At 37.1% G+C, this 23,721-nt stretch overlaps 1 protein-coding gene across 1 annotated transcript in view; it reads left to right on the top strand.

The window, feature by feature from the left end:
* Positions 1 to 23,721, top strand: part of LOC129238357 (putative nuclease HARBI1) — a 33,692-nt gene that overhangs the window by 8,927 nt on the left and 1,044 nt on the right. The window lies entirely within an intron of this gene.

Genomic DNA, 23,721 nt, shown 5'->3' with positions numbered 1-23,721 from the left:
TATTCTGAATTGTGGATATAGCGCCGAGGTGTTAAGGACCACTCTTTATAACTCCAAATTATTCGGGAAATAATAATTTCGTAATTATTTGCCTTCAAAATGCCCTCGGGAACTTCACTATAATTTGCCACATTACACTCTATATTTTTTAACACTTCACTAAAATTCACCAAATATACACTCACACGCGTGTTTTTACTGATTTTTATGCTAATATTCTAATTATTTCTATTAAAATTAAATGCAAGTTCATTTGCCCAAGCAATCACTTTCCAATTTTAAACGCAAATAAGAAGAAGATTGGAATGACAACACTATGGTGTTGCCGGATGCCTGCAAATGAAAACAAAAATATGAAAAAAAAATTAAGTATTTGAGTTTAGTGTTAATGATGGGGATAGGGGTTATTGTGACTTTTTACTACTACACGCATATGAAGTTTTAATTTTGGGTTCAATGGTTTTAACATGGAAAGGAGTTCTACACAAAAATACTGTGGATTGCGTGGCCGGAGTTGGACTGATGAGGGTTATTTTTTTTTAAATAATGCGAAATAAAATTCTATGCATGAGGACCCGTTTGTAAAACTGATCGAAGCAATACAATACACTTATAAACTGTAATTTTTGGCTTTTAATTACTTTATTATTTTTTTGTGATACGCTTAATATCATTGTTTTTAAGTTTCGATGAGTTGTATGTTTTTATGTTCAAAAATATTTCTCAATTTTAAATTAAAGCAAAAATACTGCAGTTTTACAATGAACCTTCCACTGAACATCCCTGCATACGAACATCGTTTTTATTTCAGGTGTATGGCAACACAAACTTTTCGCTAAATTAGAGAACTTTAACATTAAATTACTTAAAAACTACGAGTACTACTGTGTCATATGCATATGTAGCTGTATGTGCGCTTACTGTTAAAGGTAGGTCAGCAGTGAAAAGTGTATAAAGTACTAATTCGCGGACACTTTCCTGCGGCATATCGGCATTGATTTCATAGATATTAGAAATGTCTGCTTTATAAGTGTGATTTTGGAGCATAAAGAAATTATTTGGAAGATTCATTTTTAGTTTGCATGGCAGGCCCTCCACCATACCTTGTCAAATGCTTGTGCTATATCTAGCAAAAAGGTAAACACAGTACTCCTTATTCTTCAATGCTTCTCTGGCGAAATTTTATACAAATTTCAACTGCTCGATTTTGGAGTGGTGTTTTTTGAATCCCAACTGGTGCGTAGTATAAGATTTCTTTGTGCAATTATAGGGTTGAGCCGATTTAGTAAAAGTTTTTCGAAGGCTTTAGATAAACTAGAAGGCAGAATTATTGGTCTATAATAGGACGTCATATCCAAGGGTTTTCCTGGCTTAGATACCTTTGGTATAAATTGAAAAATTTCAACATTTTTGGGGGTGTGTTCCTTCAAAATGTACCTTGACTTGGATTAAAAACAAAATTGAAAAAATTATTAAAACGTTGCTCTTTTTTACTTTGATTTATATCAACATTTTTTTTTTTTGTTTTTTTTTTTCAAATACATCCGCCAATTCAGAAAAATCTTGAAAGGTGAAAAGTTAAGTAAACGAGCTTCAAACTGTTTGATAAGCAGCGCAACTACCTGATGCTCAATGTTTTGGCTTTATATCTACAGCAACATTGCGAATGAGACTCATTAACTTTGTGTATATATTCCCAACAATATTAGGTATCGATTGAAATGAAAAAATCCAATTTGTTTATCTCTTAAAGCAGACTCTCCGTTCATAACATCTCACTCGAAGTTCTAACCAAATAAACCACTTTAATTAATAAATTGTATTGTCACAACTGCCACAAAAACTAGCAACTCACAACAAATACATCGCATACTACAACGAAGAACAACTAACTACGATTACAACAATCAAAACAACAAGAAAAGCAATAGAAGCGGCAGCTGAAATCAAAAGCAGCTCACAACTTCTAGCACAACAACTTTTAGACACCTAAGTATTTATTTACGCTCACATACGAAGACAGTAGTGTAGCTACTCAGAAGCTCACATACACATGCACATGCCTACATACATGCTATTGGCAGCTTATTTATCAGCTTCTATTTTATTGTTGCTTTCATTGGTGTTTATGCACTTGTGTGGTATCCTTTAAATACCAATTTATGGCAGCAAGCAGATAAAGTCCCAAATCTGCACTTAATCTTTTGTATTGTTTAATTTTGGCTCATTGAGTTACGCAGCCATAAGCACACAACTTACGTACAACTTACGTGCGTATGTACATTAGGGTGGCTCATCAAAAAAAAAAAACAAAAAAAAACAAATTCAGTTTTCCTATCAAAGTTATAAATAAAATTTATTATATTTTAAGGCATTAGCAAAAAAATATTTTGAAAAATTTTTTAAATTTAGCTGAGCAAGAGCGATTTGAAAATGCCTCCAAAAATCGAGTTGTTATAAGGAAATAATTAAAAAAAATGTTTTCCGAAAATAAATCTCAGATAATAGAAGAGTTTAGAGAAAATGTTAAAAAAATTGTATCGGTAGAATCAAAATAATGAAATGTTTATGCTACTTTTGTCTGTTTTTGGAAGATAGATTTACAGGGAATTTGAATTACTCAGCGAAATTTTGATTGAGCTATGACTAATCTAAAACTATGACTTATCTCTAAAACCAAGTTAAATTTTCTATCGAATACAACAGTCAGTTATCCCAGCTCTTCGCTCAATTAATGATTTTTAAAGATCATCGCTGACTACTGTCTGAAAATATTTTTAAAAATTATTGTATGGCAAAAGCTGGTAAGCATTTAAGATTCAAAAACTCTATCAAATATAAGGATTCAAAAGCTAATATAAAATGTATGAATAATTTTTTATAAAAAAAATATTTAAAAAATAATTTTTCTTAATTTTAAGCATGGCTGTGCACAATTAGCAAAAAGTTAGAAAGCTAAAGGTATATATAAAATATATTTTTTTTATTAAAAAAATTTTAAAAATATATTAAACACCTTTTTTGAAAAAATCTTAAGCATGGCTTTGCGAAAATAGAGAAAAGTTAAAAGACTAAAAGTATATATAAAATGTTAAATCCATTTGTATTAAACATATTTTTTTAAATTTTCAAAAAAATGTTAATGTTAAATTCTTCAAAAAAAATATTAAGCACGGCTTTGCAAAAATAGCGAAGGATTAAACGCCAAAGGCATACAGCTTAGTATAAAATGTATATATAATTTTTTATTAAAAAAATATTTAAAAAATTATTAAAAATCACAAAAACAAAGAAACAATTTTTTTTCTTAATGTAGATAAGAATAGCTAGAGAAACACGTAGGGGATTTAAAAAATATTTATTTTTGTGGAATTAGCAAGCATTTGAAGGAAAAAACTCTATTTTGGACTAAAAAAACGGCACTTAAATAATTATAACAATCGTTTAAATTAATCTATCGAAAATCCCCTACGCTCTTCTCTTAAGAAGATTATTACACAGACGTTGTGAAAAACCTGATTAAAAATATTTGAAATTGTTTGAGTTATGCTGCGTGCCAGTTTCAGAAAACGTGTTTTGAGAAAAACGCGTTTAAAATTTGGAAATTTGGAGAAGTCGTTAGGTAGCAGCCACTAACGCTTGGTTCAAAGCTTAAAATATTTATGAAATAAACTTCGGTCACGTATAAAACTTTTTGTTCTGTATTTTAAAAGGTTCAAAGAATTTTTTAAGCTTATAAAAAAAAAATTAATTTTTTGAAATTTCTACAGTGGTGTTACCCCTTAATATAAAATGTATAAATAAAATTTTATAATAAATGATTTAAAAAAATATTTAATTTAATAAAAATATACTGAAATTTAATTAAAATTATGAAATTTTTTTTTCTCGACTTTTTTCCAAACAATTTCAAGCATGGCTCTACAAAAATAGCGAAGTGTTACAAAGCCAAGTAAAATCTTTTTGTTTTTATTTTTTTTTCAAAAAATTATTAGCATGGCTTCGGCTTTACAAATATATCTAAGATTTAAAAAACCAAAGGTATATATATATATATATATATATATTGTATAAATAATTTATAATAAAATATATAAATAATTTTTTATTAAAACATTTTTTAATTTTACTTTTTTTATTAATTACAATATTATTAATTATTAAACTTTTTTTTAATAAACCCAATAAAATAAAAATAAATTTTTAATAACAAAAATGGTAAAAATTTTTAATAAGGAAAATTTATTTTTATCTAAAAATATGTTAAGCACGGCTTTGCAAAAATATCTACTGTTCAAGAGCATTTAACCTACGATTAAAATTTCCTTTCTTGATTCTAAATTTTTTGAAAATTTGTATGAGTCACTTTTAGGCGTAAATCTTAATATTTTACGAAACATTTTGGCAGAGGTCCTAACATATAATAAATTTGACCGTCCCAATTTTGATTTTTTGTTTTTCCGATTTTTTTCATTAAGAGTGATGCACACTAATGTACATATGTACATATGAACACTACTTTCTTCTTTCAACAGCAAAAATATGTGCCAACTACAACAGGTAACGATAGGAAACAGGAAAACCGCAATTTTGGCGTTTGGTTGGGCATAGGCGGCGTATACGTAACCTCACATCGACACCATCACCACCACCACCAAGGCTTAGGAGTTCTCTAGCTATGAGGTTAACGCAACAAACAGGTGTGAAAACAATGTAAAATACTGCTTTTGTATGCGCCTGTGAGTGTGTGCTGCATTATACCGGAAATGTGTGGGCAGTTAGCGGGTGTAGCGGCAGCGTGTAAAAGAAAAGCTGCGCTACGCCGATTGTTGCTTGGCAAATAAATCGTTTATTTTGCAATATTCAATGCCTCATTGCAAGAGCGGCAATTACAAAAACACATCAGCGCCGCACAAAACCAAATAATAGTAACTAACAAAGAAACAAACAAGCAGACGGACAGCCATACAGCCATGCAGCCATACGTGAGAGCAGCTGCTACCTAGCGCCTTGTGGAAAGTGCATGCATGTACGCGTGTGTGTGTGTGTGTGCTTATAAAGCTATGAGTACCTACATATGTATATGTTTCTATGTGCGCACACAACTTTAGATTACTTCCTGGTCTACACTCCCTCATTGGGCTTCCTGCCGCACTTCCGCTTTCAAACTCACTTAGCTCACCTTAAGATTTTAGCTTTGCTTTACCGTTATGCCGTGAACACAAAGACCTGTTATTGTGTTTTGTATGTTATTCTTCGTTTATTTTTCTTATTGCTTTAGCTCCTTTGGTCTCATAAAATATTGAAAAAGCCGCAAAAACTTTGCCAATCCAGTCAAGGGTACACACCAGAGCCATCGGCAGCCACGATTTCTCGGCTCACACAACGCATGCAGTGTACATATCAAGTGGCAGGTGGCATGTGGCATGTGGCATGCAGCAGCATGTGACGCATTTCAATGCGTCTTTGTTTGCCTTTGGCGTGCAGCAGGTGTTGCTTGGTCGTTGGCACGTCGACACGCCTAATTGACAGCTTATTTGTAATCGGTAAAAAGAAGTTAAACATTTTTAAACACAAACTCAATCGGAAAACTTTGAAAGGAGTGTGCGAAAAATTAACAAGAAATACTCGAGGCGTTTGGGAAACTCCAAGGAAGGCCATGAAGATGTTGAGGAAATAGAATAGGAAATACAAGGTGTGTTTCTTAAGGGTTTTTTACAATAAAAAATAATAAGAGTAAAAATTGTATAAAATTCTGAATTATCTACTGGAAACATTTTTTTTTTAATTTTTTTTTAGTTCCTTTCGACTACTGAATTATCTTCTGGTAAAACGACTTGACGTGACAAAAATTCTGTATAAATACATTGATGAAGTATTTAAGTTTACGAAATCATCGCTCGTCGGAATTTGAGGTTTTTTACTAAGAAGCCATTTTAATTTATTACATAAAATTTCATACAAATATGGCTTTTACCCCAGTAAAACTAAGCTTCTACTCTTCACTATTCAGGCCGTGTTACTAAACTACAATTTCACCTGAATGGTGTCAAAATGGCACTATGAGCCACCACTCCAAATATCTTGGCGTGATTCTCGACAACAAACTCAGTTAGAAATACAATATCGAGTACAGAGTTGAAAGAGCAAACATAGCAAAAGAATTCTAGGTAAGAAGTGCGGTTTACGACTAAAAATCTCACTCTAGTTTTACACTGTAATTGTGGGTTTTATAGGTCACTCGTTCGATGATCTGCACTGAGGGCAACAAACCAACCAAACCCGGGAAGAAAAAAAGGCTGGCATATACTCTCGTAACAGAGACATAATGCTCGAGTCAAAGCGACTGGACCTCGAGAGCTTATGATGACAGCAAGATCCTTCAATAAAGAGTATGATTTATTAATAAAAATTCCAGCTGCCTAGTTAGACTCGCGTAACTTTGGCTCAATTGCGTTCTGGATATTGCAGCAGGTTAAAATCCTACTTATCCAGAATCGACCTCAACATATCCAATATATGTCCGACATGTGAAATTACACCGCCCAATAGGTAGGTAGGTAGGTGAAATTGTTGAAGTGCCAGTCTGGCACTCCTCAAGTAGCACTGAAGCACCGTTTTGATACCATTATGAGAACTCTACCAGGTAGATAACTAAAGCCAGCCAGAGCTGTTGATATAATGGAGAAGATTGATGGAATTTAAGTTGGCGCACTGCCCTAGGCTATCGAAGAAAAGAGCACCCAGTGACCTTAGTCGCCCAGCTGCCAAACCCGGCCACATACAGAGAAAATGCTCAACAGTCTCCTTCTCTAAAAGGTCCCCACAGCTTCTGCAATGGGGGTTAAATGGTAACCCTAGCTTTTCCGCGTATTTGGCGATCATTCAGTGACCGGTAAACACAGCTACGAGTTTGGAAATTGAATGGGGAGGAGCCCAAAGGACTTGGTGTCTCCTCCGTAAATTGTACTGGGGCCAAAGGGTTTTCGAAATAGCCCATGAAGAAATGGAGCTCCATCTTTTCTGCGCTCTCCTGAGAAATAATTTGTTCGGTTCCCATTTAGCAACTGTCACGGGGATGCCGATGACCGGGTAGGAAGTCTCTGAGGCCAATTCAGTCCCCTTCCTGGCAGGCTCATCAGCGATTTCATTTCCCTCAATGTTCCTATGTTCTGCAATCCAGATCAGAGAAATTTTACCGTTACAGTGAAGAGATTTGATCTTCTCCGTACAGGAGCTTATTAATTTTGTTCTGCACCATGGCGTCGTCAGAGCCTTGATCAAGGCTTCACTATCGCAGAATATGTTAATATCTCCCTCGCTCCCGCATTCCCTAAGCATTTTCCATGTCTACAGGATCGCAAAGACTTCTGCTTGAAAAACACTAGCAGTATTCGGTAGTTTAAAAGAGACAGATAAATTGGATGATTTAGAGAAAACCCCTGATCCGACTCCCGTTTCCATCTTGGAACCGTCAAATACTAACCAACTATTCACATACCCTTTTAAACCCACTATTATAACATACCTCTCCCTCTGGACCCAACTTGTCAAAGCAGCACACTTTCTGGGCCTCCCGTTAGATCAGTTAGAGGATGAAGATTGGTGACTACACAGCACTGGCAAGGCCTAGTTAACTGCTACGACGACAACAAAAACCACCATCGACTACCTATCACCAGTCGTTCACTTCATTAAAGATTTCTCTGTGGTATTTCCAAGTAAAGCAATTAGAGAAGGAGGTGAATCCCTAGAGAATTTAATGCAGAAATTTACACCGACTGGTCTAAGATGCGGCAACAGCGTAGGTTTTTACTCTGAATCCATATCAATGTACCTCCCAAAAAAGCTAGCTTGGAGCCACGATGGCTATCAGTGAAGACATCAGAAGACATCAACAAGATGGCTATCTTCACTGATAGCCAGGCTGCTGAAAAAGGTGCTACTCACACTATAACTGGCAAGCTTACAATGTAGTTTATAGAGGATCTCAACTCTTTCTTTCAATGGCTCGATATAACTAAAGGCCACAGAAACATCGAGAGTAACGAGGAAGCGGATGAGCTTGCTAAGCTAGGATACTCCCTAAACTCGAAAGAAGCGGAGCCAGTAGAAGTTCCCTTCAGCTGGATTAAAGCGTAACTAGGGTCTTACTATTACAGTATTTTAAGTAGACTATCGAAGTGACTACCAGTCAGTGCCGTATCCAGGCAGACATATTCTGACTATAACCAATCAAAGACCCACTTAAAATTGATTTCAAACTTTTTAAAATTTTTCTTAATTTTATATGAAGTTTGATAGTATAATTTACATGAATTTGGTTAAAAAATGTATAATATTTAAAAAAATAACACAAAAGTTTTAACTCAAAAAACATTGTGAATATAGCAAAAAATGATCGTGCAATCCGTGATGCTCGCTACTGCACTTTTTGGAATGCATTTTGTTTTTTACCAGGCAATCTCACGTACGTACTTCTTCAGATTTTCTTATATATAATGAACAAAATCGTATTTCCTCACAATTTAAATTTCCTGGAGCTATTTGTCCGTTTGTGTCCACAACTCAGAATTTACTATTTTAAGTTTCCCTCGTGATAGAGTGTCGGCCCCTTTGAGGGGCTTCTTCCACGCGCAACTTTAGTTGGATTGAGCTAGCATTGGAACATCCATACTATCGATTGCTGTTTTAGTTCTGGCTCATATGTATAGCTCCAAGATTATTCACCTATTACAAAGTCAAAGAAGGGCTTTGAACCAACGCGGCTGAATTTCTTCAACGTCCCCTTACACCAATCGACACGAGTACTTTTTTGCCCAATTGTTAAATTATGCGGTATCCAATGAGTACAAATCTTCTTGACCACCAAATGTTCATGCAATATTGAATGCATGCAGGACCCACTAATGCTCAAAGATGCCTCCATCTTGCGATATCCCACATAACGATTTTACATTATCAAATGACGCACATATCAATTGACACAACAACCATTTTCAGACGGCCCTCATAATAATCATCCTGCAAGGATCGCTGGCCATGTTAGAACGCTTTTTACCAGCATTTCGCAGTGTCTAAGTGGGGTGCTTCAACGTCAAAAGCCGGGATAAGGTGATCAATTCAAACATGTCTCAATAATTCACGTCGAAAATCGTAATAAATCATCGCACGAAAATTGACACGAGTTAATTCCATCTTTTGGAGTTTTTCAATTCACTGAAAGCAGAACAAATAAATCTCGGTTTACCAGCAGCCTTTAATTTATCATTGATTTTAACTACTTCCCTAGGAAGTCGCAGACAGCTCCCAGCCCTCCCAGGCACAATTAAATATAGAGTAACACAAACGAAATCTCTCAGACAAACTCCTCTATGCTATTCCATTGGCACTCCTTAACTAATCACTCACAAAAAACGCGTACGCATTTTTAAAACCAGCCAAGAGTCAACAATAAGTAATCGTTTCGAAATCAATGCGTGCGCTCTAAAGTATGCACAGAAAAGTCCGGTGAAGCAGGTAAGCTTATTAGTAACGCCTGCAATGCGACTATTAACGAAAAATAAACATTGCGAAAATACAAACCATTCTTCCAAAATATACTACGTAGACAAACTACCACGCATCCAAAGAGCCAGACAGAGGCAAAGCAAATAAGGCCTTCAAAAGCTAAGCAATAGCAATTTGTTGCATAAAATGTGTGAGAAGAAAGTCTATGGCTGATGCTTAGCGCGTCGAGAGTGAGATCAATTTGAATTTCAAATTAAAAACACGCCGAAAATAAGTAAAGTAGCAAAGATAGAAAAAACAAAGAAGAGCAAACTGTATTTCCCTCCGCATTCCCTTCTTTGACAATGGTCAAAGAAAATATGAAAGACTTGCCATGGAGAAACGATGACAGCGATGAAAAACGAGAATATGACGCCCCCGATCAAGCCACTGCAGTTGCAAATTTGCTTTGTAAACAAATGCCGATGAATGTCGTAGTAGTGGAGATCTAAAATATTTATATTGGATATGCAGCAAGCGAAAGGTGAAACAGCGTGAGTTGGAAGTTTCGCAAATGTCGAAGTCACAAATATTATATTTATATCCCATTGTCAACGAAGCACACGGACACCACTCGATGTTTTACGCATTTTAGAGACCTTCTATAAAATTGAATGTATACTTCTAAGCGCAATGGTGTTGTGGACAATTCAAATTACGATATTGCTGCATACTTTTTGGGTGGTACTATGACGAATGCTGTTCGTTCATTGCGCGCTACTACCTTTTTTTCAATATTTTTGTTTTTAGTTACATATCTCTACGTATCATTTTTATACCCGCAGCGTAATTTGAGCAGTTGTTAGATGATTTGCGGTCATTTTAATTTCACTTGACTTTGACTTTGTGACTGAATTTGTTAATACAAGTTTTATGCTTTAAGCTCAAATTTAATACTCATGCAAACTACAGAAAAAAAACTGAATTAAGAAAATTTAGGGAAAAGCCCCTTTATGTGCAGACAAACGCTATATGCATTCTCTAAATCCATGTCGAACTTCTTGTTGTTGTTGTTCTTTCTTACTCTTCCCATAACTCTTATACTCGCAATTATTTTATGTGGAGGAAAATACGCAACACCGTGAACAAAAAAAAAACAAAACAAAATTATTATAAATTAACGCAAATTTTGAGCAACGTTAAACTTACATATTATAATATTATACCAAAATTGAATGGGCTACAATACCGCATGTCCAATTTTTTTTCATTCTGAGACAACGTAAAATATATTTTGTCAAGGACAGCTTCTCTTATTCCTCTTCTACATTGAGCCTATATAATTGTAATCCGGCAGCTTTAAAGTTCCACTGATTTCCACTTAGTTATAATACTAACGGAATATTGTTGCAAGATCTACCTACCAGAACTCCCTTGGCAAAAGCATCAACTGAGTTTAAAATCAATTCTTAAGTACATGAAATAATTCATAAGTTTGTTGAGAATTGTAGGTTTCGGTTCAGCGATTGAAATGGGAAATACACTGCTAGAATTTGAATCAACGAGGGTGATTCTTCAACAAGGTTGAACATTTCTACTGAAATAATCCTAATTTGCCCCTAGCTCCGTTTTACTGGCACTGTCTCGTGTGATGTTTTGTTGTTGCTGTTGTTTTTTTGTTTTTTGTTTTTTTTTTTTGTTGAGATCTACTTCATGGGATCATAGATGGAAACTTTATATCTCTATGTCTGAGATTCCATTAATTTACTGGAGGAATGGCTTACCGAAAGAGCGAGGTCCACAAGAAGTTCGCCCCAATGGAACAAACCGTCAACGCAATTTTTTACCTTGGCGTTTTTTAGCGTTTGTTGCATCGCATTCGGCGGATTCGTCCTGAATACCGCGAAGAAGGAAGGTGGCGCTTATTACATGATAATGCACCATCTCATCGACACTCTTTTGACTTATTTTCTTACTCGAAACCTGCAACACTCTTTCGAAAAACTTTTAGATCGCGCAAAATAGTGTATCAGAGGGGGCTAGCGGGGACTATTTGAATAAATAAACTCGAAGTTATCAGAACAAAACTCCTGTCGTTTCTATTTGAACTCTTTTTTTTTTTGACTAGACAGACTAGTAAGTACAGCACTCAGTCACAATTAAATCCATTGTACTGCACTCGGATTCCCTTTTAAATTTTCTTTAATCTTTCTCTTTAAAAAAAAATTGTGACAAAAAATATTGTGTAGCTGTATACCTAGGCATTGCTAAAGCTTTTGATAAAGTTTGGCATAAAGGACTTTTGCATAAGCTCAAACGAATCTTTCCACAAAACTACTTTGAACTTTTGAAGAGCTACATAACTGATCGAAAATTTTATATAAGATATGAAGACGAATATTCCGATATTCTACCAATGACAGCTGGAGTACCGCAAGGCAGTGTATTAGGTCCTCTCTTATATCTAATATACACCGCAGATGTGCCAACTCCGACAACAGATAATACAATGATAGCAACGTTCGCGGATGATACTGTATTAATGGCATCAAACAATGACGAAAAACTGGCGACCTCTACACTTCAAAAATTAATAAACAATACAGTAAATTGGTTTGACGAATGGGGTATACAAGTTAATAAAGACAAAACTATACAAGTTATATATACAAACAAAAAGACATCAAAATATAATCTAACCTTAAAAAACAACAAAATAAAAATCTGCCCAGCAGCAAAATATTTTGGAATAACTATTGACGAAAAACTAACATGGAAGCAGCATATCATTAACAAAAGAAATCAAATCAAGAATAAGTACCGGCAATTAAGTTGGCTAATCGGACGAGCATCAAAACTATCACTGTATAATAAGGTGACTATATACAAAACAATTATTACTCCTATCTGGAAATACGGAATAGAAATATGGGGAACGGCTAAAAACACAAATATTCAGCTCATACAGCGAACACAATCCAAAATATTACGAAATATAACAAATGCTGGTTGGTTTATTTCCAATGAAGCCATACATCGTGACTTAAACGTAGACACTATCCCAGAAACAATCACAAAATGTAGCACTAAGCATATACAGCGACTGTCAGTCCACCAAAACGAAGAAATGCGTAAAATAGCACCGGCAGAAAATATCAAACGAAGATTAAAGCGACACACACCGACTGATCTAACTATAAGATTTACAGTGTAATCACAAAAAACAATAATAATAATAACAGATTCTTCTTACATTGGTAAAAGAACATAATAGACCCTAATTGTACAAAAATTACATATTGTTAATATATAACAGACTGTAATAAATAAAGGGGAGATAAAAAAAAAAAAAAAAAAAAAAAAAAATCTGAGTAGATCTTGTGGTGCCAAGGAGCCAAGGTGGTCGCTTGTTAACACATCTGGGCCAAAGACCTCAAGCATGATTCGAGCGAAGGCTGGTCTCATCCTCCTCTCCACATGTTGGACAGGGTGCGCTGTCTGAAATGCCTACCTTTTCCATGTGCTGCGCCCATAGAAAGAGGTCCGTCATCAGTCTAACCAGCCGCCTACAGTCCTCTCGGCTTAGTGACAGCAGGAACTGCGACAGGCGGTCGAACATGATAGGTAACATCAGTTTTGTCCATCTGCAGCCTCTCTCAGCCCGCCAAGCTCGCTTTTGGGTTAGAGTAAACCATTTGCTAACCGTGGCTTTGATGGCTGCAGAAGGGAGTGGCAAAACGTGCTCCCGGCCAAGGAAGTTGTATTTTAACTCAGTCTTGTTTATTTTGGACTTCACCTTGTATGTACCGGCCTACATTGATGTTGTTGTTAAAAAATTCAAATTTTCTCCAAAAGAATTTGTTGCAAAATAATTTTTTTGACCTCACGCCGAGTTTGGTACTCTGTATTAGGTTCGAATTTATTATTAGTCACCAGTTAAAGCCCCATAAAAATCCATTCAGTAGTTTCTGAGATTAGTGGGTACATACAGGCAAAGGATTTCCTGTACCACCTTCGGTCATTCGTTAAACAAGTTTTCAATGTATAGTCACGACTTCTCAGCAATTTTATTATATTACAGATTTGGTTGTGGTAATGGACCTACTGGACTTTTGTATACCAATTATGATGTACTATAATTTCTTCCACTTCTCACATGGCATTTTATTCACCGAAAGTACATATTTCGATAAGCCTCATAAATGGAAGTCCAGGTCAACGCAGAGAAGACCTTTTATGATGTCATATCTCCCACGAGGGATTAAGAGCCGGGAGAAGAAAGGGAGAAGAGACCTTCTTCTGGTCTGCCATCATAAGCTACCATCACCGCACAAAAAATGTTCAGAGCTGGAAATTTTGCATTCATTCAGTCAATGAGCTTACCAGTCCTAACTAATAGCAACGGTTGGGTATAACAACGCATCTTAACATTTATAGCTGATAGTGAGAGTGAGAGTGCGGCTATTGAGGCGCGCAACGCACAAACAAAAGACAAATTGAATTTTTCACTTAAGTTATTGCAAAGATGACAGCATGAAATAATAGCGTCAGCTACAAAATAGCGATTACTGCTGCGGCGGTGGGGCTGAATGCAAATGTAAATACAAGCAAACAATAATCAGTTAATACAAAACAAACAGTGAAATTAGACCCAGCGGGGGTTTTTTTATTGCATCGGACGCTTAACAAACTTGAGTTACAAAAAGGAAAAGAGAAGTAAAGTGAGGCAACAAAAGCATGTCTGGCTAAGGAAATATTTTTGCTTTCGCGCATTTGCTGGAAATTGATACTTAGATATGTATGAATATTAGCATCCTTACATCTGTCTTGCGCCGAAAATTGCAAAAATCAACTTGTTCTGCATAGCCTGCCTGACAACGGTATACACACATACGCACAGACACACATATGCATGGATTCATTCACTCGCCAATATCAATATTTACAATTCACTTAAATTTGCATGCACGAATGCATTGCATACTTTTGTGCGATTGCGATTTGCTATAATTTTGGGTGCGCTCAACTGTGCACCACAGTTTTGAAAGGATTTCAGCTGTACTTCTTGTTATTTTAGCTGTTTTGGCGTTTTTGCCTAAATTTTTTGGTTCTTCGCATTTTTTTTTTCGTTCTTTTACTGAATGTTTGCTGTTTTGTTTTTCGCCTCACTAGATTTTTGCTTACTTTTTGCTGCCACTGGAAACTTTTCTAATTTGTGGCTTAGAGTAGTAATATGCAGCTAGTTGGCGCTGAGCATACTTACAGCCGGCACTAATATCGCAACGCTAACAGCCAAGCATTACAATTTTGAATTTTGAAAATTTGCAAAATTTCACATACTCACCCATTGCCACACACACATACACACACAAATCGTATGTTGTGCTCGTGTGGCGCCTAAAAGCAAATCAAACACTTCAAACAAATATTGACAGGCAAACAATAAACGTCAAAAGTAGCGGCTGTAAGCCACTTTGCTCCTCTCGCCGATATATATGCTACGTGAAAATCTCATTTTGAAGGGCTTCGTGTGAGAAAGAGTGAAATGCCAGAGCGAGCTGCTAGATTTGGTATACCATTTGCTGATTTTGCTGTTTGCTCATGCAACTGCCAAGCATTTTTCACTTTGATAACTTTGAGTGCCTATAAATATGTGTTATGAGTTTTACAGTTTTTCGTTTTTGGCGCACTGGTTTAATAAACTGTAGTTCTCTGTTTGTTCTTCCGATGGTAACCCCTTTTTTGTTCCCATATTTTGGTGTCAATGAACAGTTTTAACATATTAACATATTACCAAAAGTTTCTAAGTCAATTGCGGGCACATTAACCAGGCGCGGCAGCTTAAATATTTGGCTTTGATGGTGATTTAAAATATTAATTTTAATTTTTTCGCATTCAAAGAAGGTTCCCGAGGGATGGAAATAATTTTCTAAAGTAAAATGAGTTTATTTCCCTACGCCATGCCTCTGTTTCTTCTTTGTGAGTTGTTGTTGTTGTTGAGGTGGTTGAACATTTCTGAGCTGAAATGCTCCTAATTAGTGACCAGCACCGTTTTACTACCACTATCTCGTGTGATGATGATGATGTTATTTTTTGTTTTTTTTTTTGTTTCCAAGTCAGATCCCTTTAGTGAGGTCCGAGTATAGCAGCAAATCCTTTATCTCGATGTCTGAGATCTCCTTAATTTGCTGTAGGAAAGGCTTACCGAAGGATCGGAGTCGTGCCCTGGCTAGTCCCGGACATTCACATAAATAGTGGAACAGATTTTCCTTCGCCCCTTCCGCTTGACAGTTTCTACAGATAGGATTGAAGGGTAGATTGAGTCTAGCTGCATGATCTACTTTCCAATGACCTGTAAGGGTTGCAGTGATGCGTGAAATGTTTGGCCGAGAACATCCTAGCAGGTCATTCGTCCTTTGGATTTTATATGACGGCCATGTGTTTTTTGTTGTAATACATGTAGGTATTTGCTTCCATCTTCTTTCGTCTTCTTCTAAAGCATGATTCTTTCTAAAGCATGATAGTGTGAAGCAATGGATGCTTTTAGTGTGTTCAGTGGGGTGGATACTGCCACCGCCTCTGCTATGTCTAGTGTCGAGCCCTTTCCTGCTAGCTCATCTGCTATCTCATTGCCCCGTATGTTCCTATGACCGGAAACCCATATCAGAGTAATTTCAAGCCAATGGCTGAGCAGTTTCAGCTCCTCTCTACACTGTAGGACCAGTTTGGATGAAATGTAGTTGCAGTTTAAGGCCTTAATAGCTGCTTGACTGTCTGAGGAGATAGCTATTCTTGCACCAATTTCCTTGTAGAGTTCTAGGGATTTGCATGCTTTGTGAGTAGTGCCAGCATCAGCCATTCATTACTTTATAGAGAAATTTAATCAGCAACACACTTCTCTATTTCTAAGAATTATTGACCGCTCGTCGCCGTTAGCTTCAAACAGTTCAGCAGGTTTACCAACGGCCCATATAATTTTCACAAAGTGGAGAGTTTCAAATACTTGGGTGTAAACCCAGACTCAGACTCCCTAACCGGCGTGACTGATAGATTACAAGCTGCCACTAGAAGTTATTTTACTCCCCTGAAACTTCTCGACAATAAATTACTATCGAGGTCATGAAAGCTACGAATCTACAGGACGCTAATAAGATAGCAACATATGACTGCGAAGAATGGGCACTGACATGAAACTTAAAGAACTACCTTCTCCACTTTGAACGTAAAATCCTAAGAAGGATATTTGGACCAGTAAAGGAAGCTGACGGATCTTACAGAATAAGATACAATGGTGAGATCGAACAGCTGATATCAGGTCAAAACATTGTGCGTTTCACTAAAGCTCAGTGGCTAAGATGGTTTGGACACCTACTCAGGGTAGACAACAGCAGAATTACGAAAAAGGCCCTCAACTCTTTCATTATTGGCATCAAAAGACCGCCAAGAAGATGGGCAAACTGTGTTAATGCAGACTTTCGCCTTATAAATGCTAGGAGAAGCGACGCAATAAACCGTTTCTTATGGAGCGCGATTGTGAAGGAAGCACTGACTCACCCCGAGCTGTAATCGCTATGATGATGAACAGTTTTCATCATTACAACTCATTCCTGTAACATTTCTTCTTATGGGAAATATTTCCTCGTTATCTCCAGTGTATTATGAATATCTGTTGTCAGACCTCCATCTACGTCTTTAAGAGAACTACGTCCGGTCTTATTACCATTAACTTGCCCTCTTTCTTGTATAATTCGCGCTCTCTTTCCGACGAGGAGCAGTTCACCTGTCTTCGCTTCTGTACAAAAAGGCATCTCTAGTCCTCCAAATAACTGCTCGATATCTTTGTAATCAACTCTTTCACAGCGCGTCGAAGTGAGCTTAATTTAAGATCTTATTTTATTATCTTATTATATAATTTGTTCATAGAAAACATTTTTTCGTGGAAAAGATGGTCAATGTACTCCATATATAGTCGAACTTCTGCGGTAGAGGTGCTTTCTAGACTATAACCCCTTTCACCGCCTGGATATGAACGGGGCATGGGAGCCAATATCAAAATTGCATCGAACAGGTGGGCGAAGTAGGTGCTTGTAGAATAAATTTGTATATGGAGTTCCACTGCTTGGTTATATCCAAGTCATAAGGTCTTGCTTATTTGAGCTCGAATAATAGCTTAGATTAGGTTATACTGGTAGTCAGTCTATAGAACCAACTCATTTAGATCTTACAAGTCCGTTGTGATACCAATATGCGTCATTTTTCTCCGTGGAACCATTTGATGGCTCTTATGGCGCAGGATTGGTCCCATCCCCACGCCAAACTCTAACAATAGTCGAATGTAGAAATATTCAGCTTTCGGCTGTTAGTCTCTCGTCGATAAATTTCATGTTGTTTATTACACAGAGAAGCCTTCGTATCTCAAATAACACGAGTTAATGTTTCGAGTTAATATTGGCGCCTGGGTTCGATTGCACATTCTCAAGGCATAGTTTTTACTTATCATATAATAATCACCAATTGCACATAATATAATTGCATTCTTCGACAGGAATTCCTGGTGCTACTCACGACCTTGTTGAGTACCATGGTAAAGTCCGTCAGCATCTGTCAGTTAGCGAAGGTACTCCCATGAGGGCTTAATTTTCCCATCGCTGAGTCAAAAATCCTATCATTACTCGCTTAAGTCTCGCGACAACCGCAAATTCAATGCCGTAGAGGAGCAGCCTTCATATTTCTCCTCTGTTAGTCAATAGTATTCAATATTTGCATCATATGCACAAATAACCAAAGTTTACAAAGGTCATCCTCTCAGTAATTTTTTACATTTTCAAGCCCAGCACACAACTCTGAAAAGGAAATCCTACACGAACCCGTTTGCATACCGACACACTTACTACGAGAGAGACGCCATTCTAGTATATAGAGGAAGTGGATTTTGGTGAACAATTAGTTGGATTAGTCGCAATGGAGGTTAGGTTAGATTATGGTGGTAGTCGTTCTGTAAGACCAACACACTTAGACCTTGTGATACTACTGTGCGACACGGAAACCTCTTTACTTTTCTTCGTGAAACCATTTTGGGGCTCTTATAAAGCGCAGAAATGGTCCAATCCTCAGTGGTTCCAATGGAACTAGACTTATTATCTTATCTCGCCCGTAGTCATTGTGTTGTCCAAGACTGCTCAATAGGGCTGATGGCTCCTGACCAAAGATAGTCAGTGTTTAATAGTTTAGTCATCATAGAATCATAGCTAGCTGTTTTTCTAACAGTCGGGGAAAAAGTTCTAAAAACATGAGAGGTTCTATTCTGTATCTTCCACGACTTCAGAACACATCGAAAGGACTACCTATCGGGATCTGAAAAGAAAGACTCAAAAAAACTAGTGCCGACTGAAGATCTGCATTAGACGAAAGCCCCACGGACCTGTTTTGCAATATATGAGCATTCCTTAATATTCGACACCAGTCTGTAGTTTCACCGTTCATTAGAAGAGGTTTACCAACGTTGATGTCACACACAGAGTTTCCGCATCCTTCCTTCTTTCTGGAGGAAATCATTGGCAGTATTAGTGGTTAAGGCTTCTGTGGTATCACTGGAGCTTGTTCGCAAAGCACTTATTACTCCGAAGGCTGCGAGTCTATGTAAGACAAATGCGACAACTAAGAAAAAGTGGCGGGGTAGTAGTACTGGAATTTGTAGACACAGTCAAGCTGCACTAAAAGCCCTTGATAACCAAGGCTGCACTTCGAATTTAACTGGTAAATGTAAGACAAAACTGAACAGTGTTGCAAAACAGAACAAAGTTTGTCCTATTTGGGTGCCTGGACATTTTGGTATTACAGGAAACGAGTTGTCTAATAAACTGGCTAATGCCGGCTCTGCACGCATAGAACTAGACTTTCAACCTTTTCTAGGTGTCATTTCTGCATAGATTCAACTATGGATTGACAACTTCACGAGATCTACTCATAGAAGACGTTGGTCTGAGTTGAAGTCTTGCAGTAGAGTCACTTGTTTTGTCAAAGAACCAAACAGGAAATTAGTGGCACTTCGCTTAAAACTTAGTAGAAAGAACCTGAGAATACAAGTGGGTGTACTCACAGGGCATGACGCCTGTGGTCCGCATATGGCTACCATGGGAATCATTGCGATCCAATGTGCTTATCCTGAATGAGAATCAGGACACTGCAGAGCATATCCGCTATAGCTTTTCGGCGTTTTCTAAAGGGTTCTTCAATTGGCGCGGGTCGATTTTGGCGCCCTGTGGCAGCCATTTTGTTTTGGTGACATCTGTCAAATCTTTTGTTTATTATTCAGTTGCTTATGCCAAATCATCGTGGCAAGTTACATGATTGAACAGCACGTTCAAATAATAAAACTTTATTATCAAAATGAGTGTTCATTAACGCAAACGTTGCGCGCATTGCGCCCATTTTTCGATAGACGTGGTGGCCTTTCAAAGTCGACTCTTCAACGTTTGGTGGCCAAATTTAAGACGACCAGGTCAGTAAACAATCAGCCAACACCCGTACGTCCAAGGAACGCAAGATCAGCCGAGAACATTGCCGCGGCCCGTGAAAGTGTACAGCAGAACCCGAGGCAGTCTATTCCTCGCCGTGCACAAGAACTTGGCCTTTCGCAGACTTCAACTTGGCGAATTTTGCGTCGGGACTTGGGCCTACACCCGTACAAGATCCAACGACCCAGGAGCTCAAAGTTGATGATCATAGACAACGCCGTTTGTTCGCTGACTGGGCTTTGAATCGTTTGGAAGAGAACCCCAGTTTTGGGCGAAAAATCATCTTTAGTAACGAGGCGCATTTTTGGATGAATGGCTGTGTTAACAAAGAAAATTGCCACATATGGGACGACACTAATCCACACGACTTTCACCAGGTGATAATGCATCCTCAAAAAGTTACCGTTTGGTGTGGATTTTGGGCCGGCGGCGTCATTGGTCCGTACTTTTTTGAAAACGACGTTGGTGAAGCGGTCACCGTCAACAGCGAGCGCTACACAACGATGATAACCAATGCCTTATGGCCCACTTTGAACCATATGGACCTAGACGACATGTGGCAGGACGGCGCTACGTGCCACACAGCAAACGCCACGATTGACATTCTGCACATCTACCCGCCTTTAGAATCAGACTTAGACGGCGATAAATACATAAATGGATAAATTACAAACTCTTCTTATACCGGATCTCTTAAGATTCTTCATTGAATCCAAAATATTTACGGAAGAGTGGGCCGCAAACCACTTCCATATGGCCGCAAAACCACCCATATTGTGTGTACCCTGTCACTCTATTATTTCCACTGTAATCTCTCCAGGTGTAGTGTAATGGTCCTCCTGTCTGAGTCCTTGGACGTGTCCAGCTACCCACAAATCTAATTTAGGGTGACGTATAAGATCTTTCAGTGCATGAATTATACTATAAGGCCGGCTAGGAGAGCCTCTGTCACTTTTTTTGACTCCACGGGACTTCCAAGTATTTTATGTATGGATTATCAGTGAAAATTTACTATAGAATATTCCAAAAATTTCATCTACTTACTCAACATAACAAGGAGGGAAACTTTTCTCCTTCATATTTTTGTGCTTCTTCGCAAACTTTGGTGCGCTTAATTTTTTGTTTTGTTTTTCGAAAAATATCTCTTCCTTAGTGGTCCTTACGGTAGTAACTCAAATCAATTCCCTTTAGTGAAGTTTTTTCTAACTCACATATGCACACACATACACACGCAAAGCATTGAGAGCTCACTCTACGAGATCCTTCTAGCGATTTGATTTTAACTCAATTCGCTGCGCATAACCTCAAAGTTCGTTGACGAAAACAAATGCTCCCGAAGGTGTTGTATATCATATGTATGTATGTACGTTGCCTTTTTCCTTCACATTGTTCTTGTTATTTTTGATGTTGTGCTTCGTTTACTGCTGGCAGTTGATAAAAGACGAGCAGTCACTTTGAAGTTGCCGTCTACCGAAGAGAGGTAGCAAGTGAAGCGCTTCATATGTAAGTTAAGTAAGTAAATGTGAGTGCATGCGTGTGTGTGTGTGTGTGAGAGAGTTCCTGCACTCCTGCATGGGTGTGCGCTTGTCGCGTGTGAATTATTAAAATCTAATAAACCACAAGATTTTAAACGACCCCCCATATAGAGAAGTAAAAACGAGGTAAAGTTTGATGTCTTGTGCTGCCTTTGCGCCCAAAAGTATGCAATAGTGCAGAAACAACAACTTTTTAGTAGTTGTATGTCTCAAGTTTTTGTGGTTTGCGTTGTATTGAACCTTAAATTAAGTTTGAACGTGCCCACATACCGAAAATGGACCATCCACACACGCACCCCCACGAATGCCAGCAAACACATTCACATGCAGGCGCACACACATTTTAATGCATAAATATCCTTCAACTTACCAAACTTGTGTTGTTTGTATAGGTTAAGTTTAATTTGTCGTACATACTTTTAGGCGTATGGGCATGCACATAAATTTATGCCACAACCACCACTAACAGACCGCCATCAAATGTCTACAATAGCAACAAATACATGCCTTACGAAGGCAAACAAACTAGTTAGGTACATATATATATGTGTGTGTGTGGGTGTATTGGCATTGGCAGGTGTGAAAATCTTTGCTGTTCGATGGTACTTTTCACACTTTCTCAGCTTCACACCGTCTCGTAGCGCACACTAAAGACGCACACATACTCTTACATATGTGAATTTATAGTTGCACTGTGTGTGTATGTGCGCATATGCGGCATTGAAGAAGTAGTGGAAAATGTAATATGCCAATAGCATATCTCCTTACTACCTATTTACGTGATAGCAACAACAACAACAATGCACGCATCAAATGTTTGATTTGATGTGGAAAGTTTCAATAAGTTTTCATGAAAATTTGACGGTCTTCCGGTTAACTGTAACCGGTTGTTGTGATGTATTTCGTTGTCAAACAACAAAAAACCAGGCTATGCATAGTTTCTGAGGCATAACGATGGGTACTGTTGAATAATTTAAGGCGCATTGGACAATTAGGAGACTGGGCGTGAATTGATTTACAGGAGGCAGATGTTGATTAATTTGTAGGAAGCCGGTAAATGTAAAAATCAAAAATAGTATTTGCGTAATTTTTGAGTATTAAAAATTAAGACTTTTATTTGAAGCCAGAATTTATTTATTTATTCGAGAAAAAAATCTTAAAAACAAAATTATAGCAAAACTTACAAAAATGTTAAAAATATTTTAACAATTTATTACATACCAAAATATGAAAATAAATAAAGTAAGATATACTAAAATGAATCAAATATTCACATTTTATAAAAATTTATAAGAATAAACAAATAAATTTCGAAGCAAAAATATACGAAATAGAAATTTAAAGTAGCTACTGAAAGTTGAAACAACTTTTTTACAGAAAAAATTAGTTCATCACAGCCAAGAATTATCGAAAAATGTGATTTACTCAACAATACATTTGATCCTTTTATTCCTATATGGAACATAGGGCCTCCAACATCGTTCTTACGTTCCAGATTCCTATTTTACCCAACAACTGCCAAAAAATATTAAAATACGAGACCTATTTTCTTCACTTCGTGTAACCAGAGCAGAGGATATCAGATACGAACTTCCTTACTAGTGGATCTGCCATTTGGAAATCGAAAAAATGTTATTCAACATTTAACATTCTCTTCTCGAATTAAGAAAACATTAAGGCCCCTATTATGAGCAACATTCGATCTTCGACTGTAGTCGAAAGTGCTGATCGAACGAATTTTCATTTGGTATTATGGTGCTCATTCGTTGAAGAATAGGACTATTGTGAATTTCGATCCCTCGACGCATTTACACTTGATAATTTTTTCTCAGCTGGTAGAGCAAATCAAAATAAAAGAAAAACAGATTGTGTTGAAATCCTTTGCTAACATTATTTTTAAAAGTTAAAAAAGTAATTTATGTGAAAATGAGTATAACGGAGTTGTGGTTCGACGATTCATCGGACGATGAAAGATTAGTGGAACTAACTATATAGAAGTAGAAAGCAGTTGAGGGACGCATCCAACCCCCTAGAAATGGCTTCCACTGAGTAAGTTCAGAATTTTCAAAATGTGTTGACGTACTTAATATTACAGAAATTTCCTTACAGATTTTTAAAGAACTTTAGATTATCTAAAGAGGCGTTTGTGAACCTACTGCCACTACAGAAAACCAGTTGCA

Source organism: Anastrepha obliqua, chromosome 2 (genome assembly GCF_027943255.1).
Source record: "Anastrepha obliqua isolate idAnaObli1 chromosome 2, idAnaObli1_1.0, whole genome shotgun sequence".
Taxonomy (NCBI): domain Eukaryota; kingdom Metazoa; phylum Arthropoda; class Insecta; order Diptera; family Tephritidae; genus Anastrepha; species Anastrepha obliqua.
This window is presented reverse-complemented; position numbering and strand designations above follow the sequence as displayed.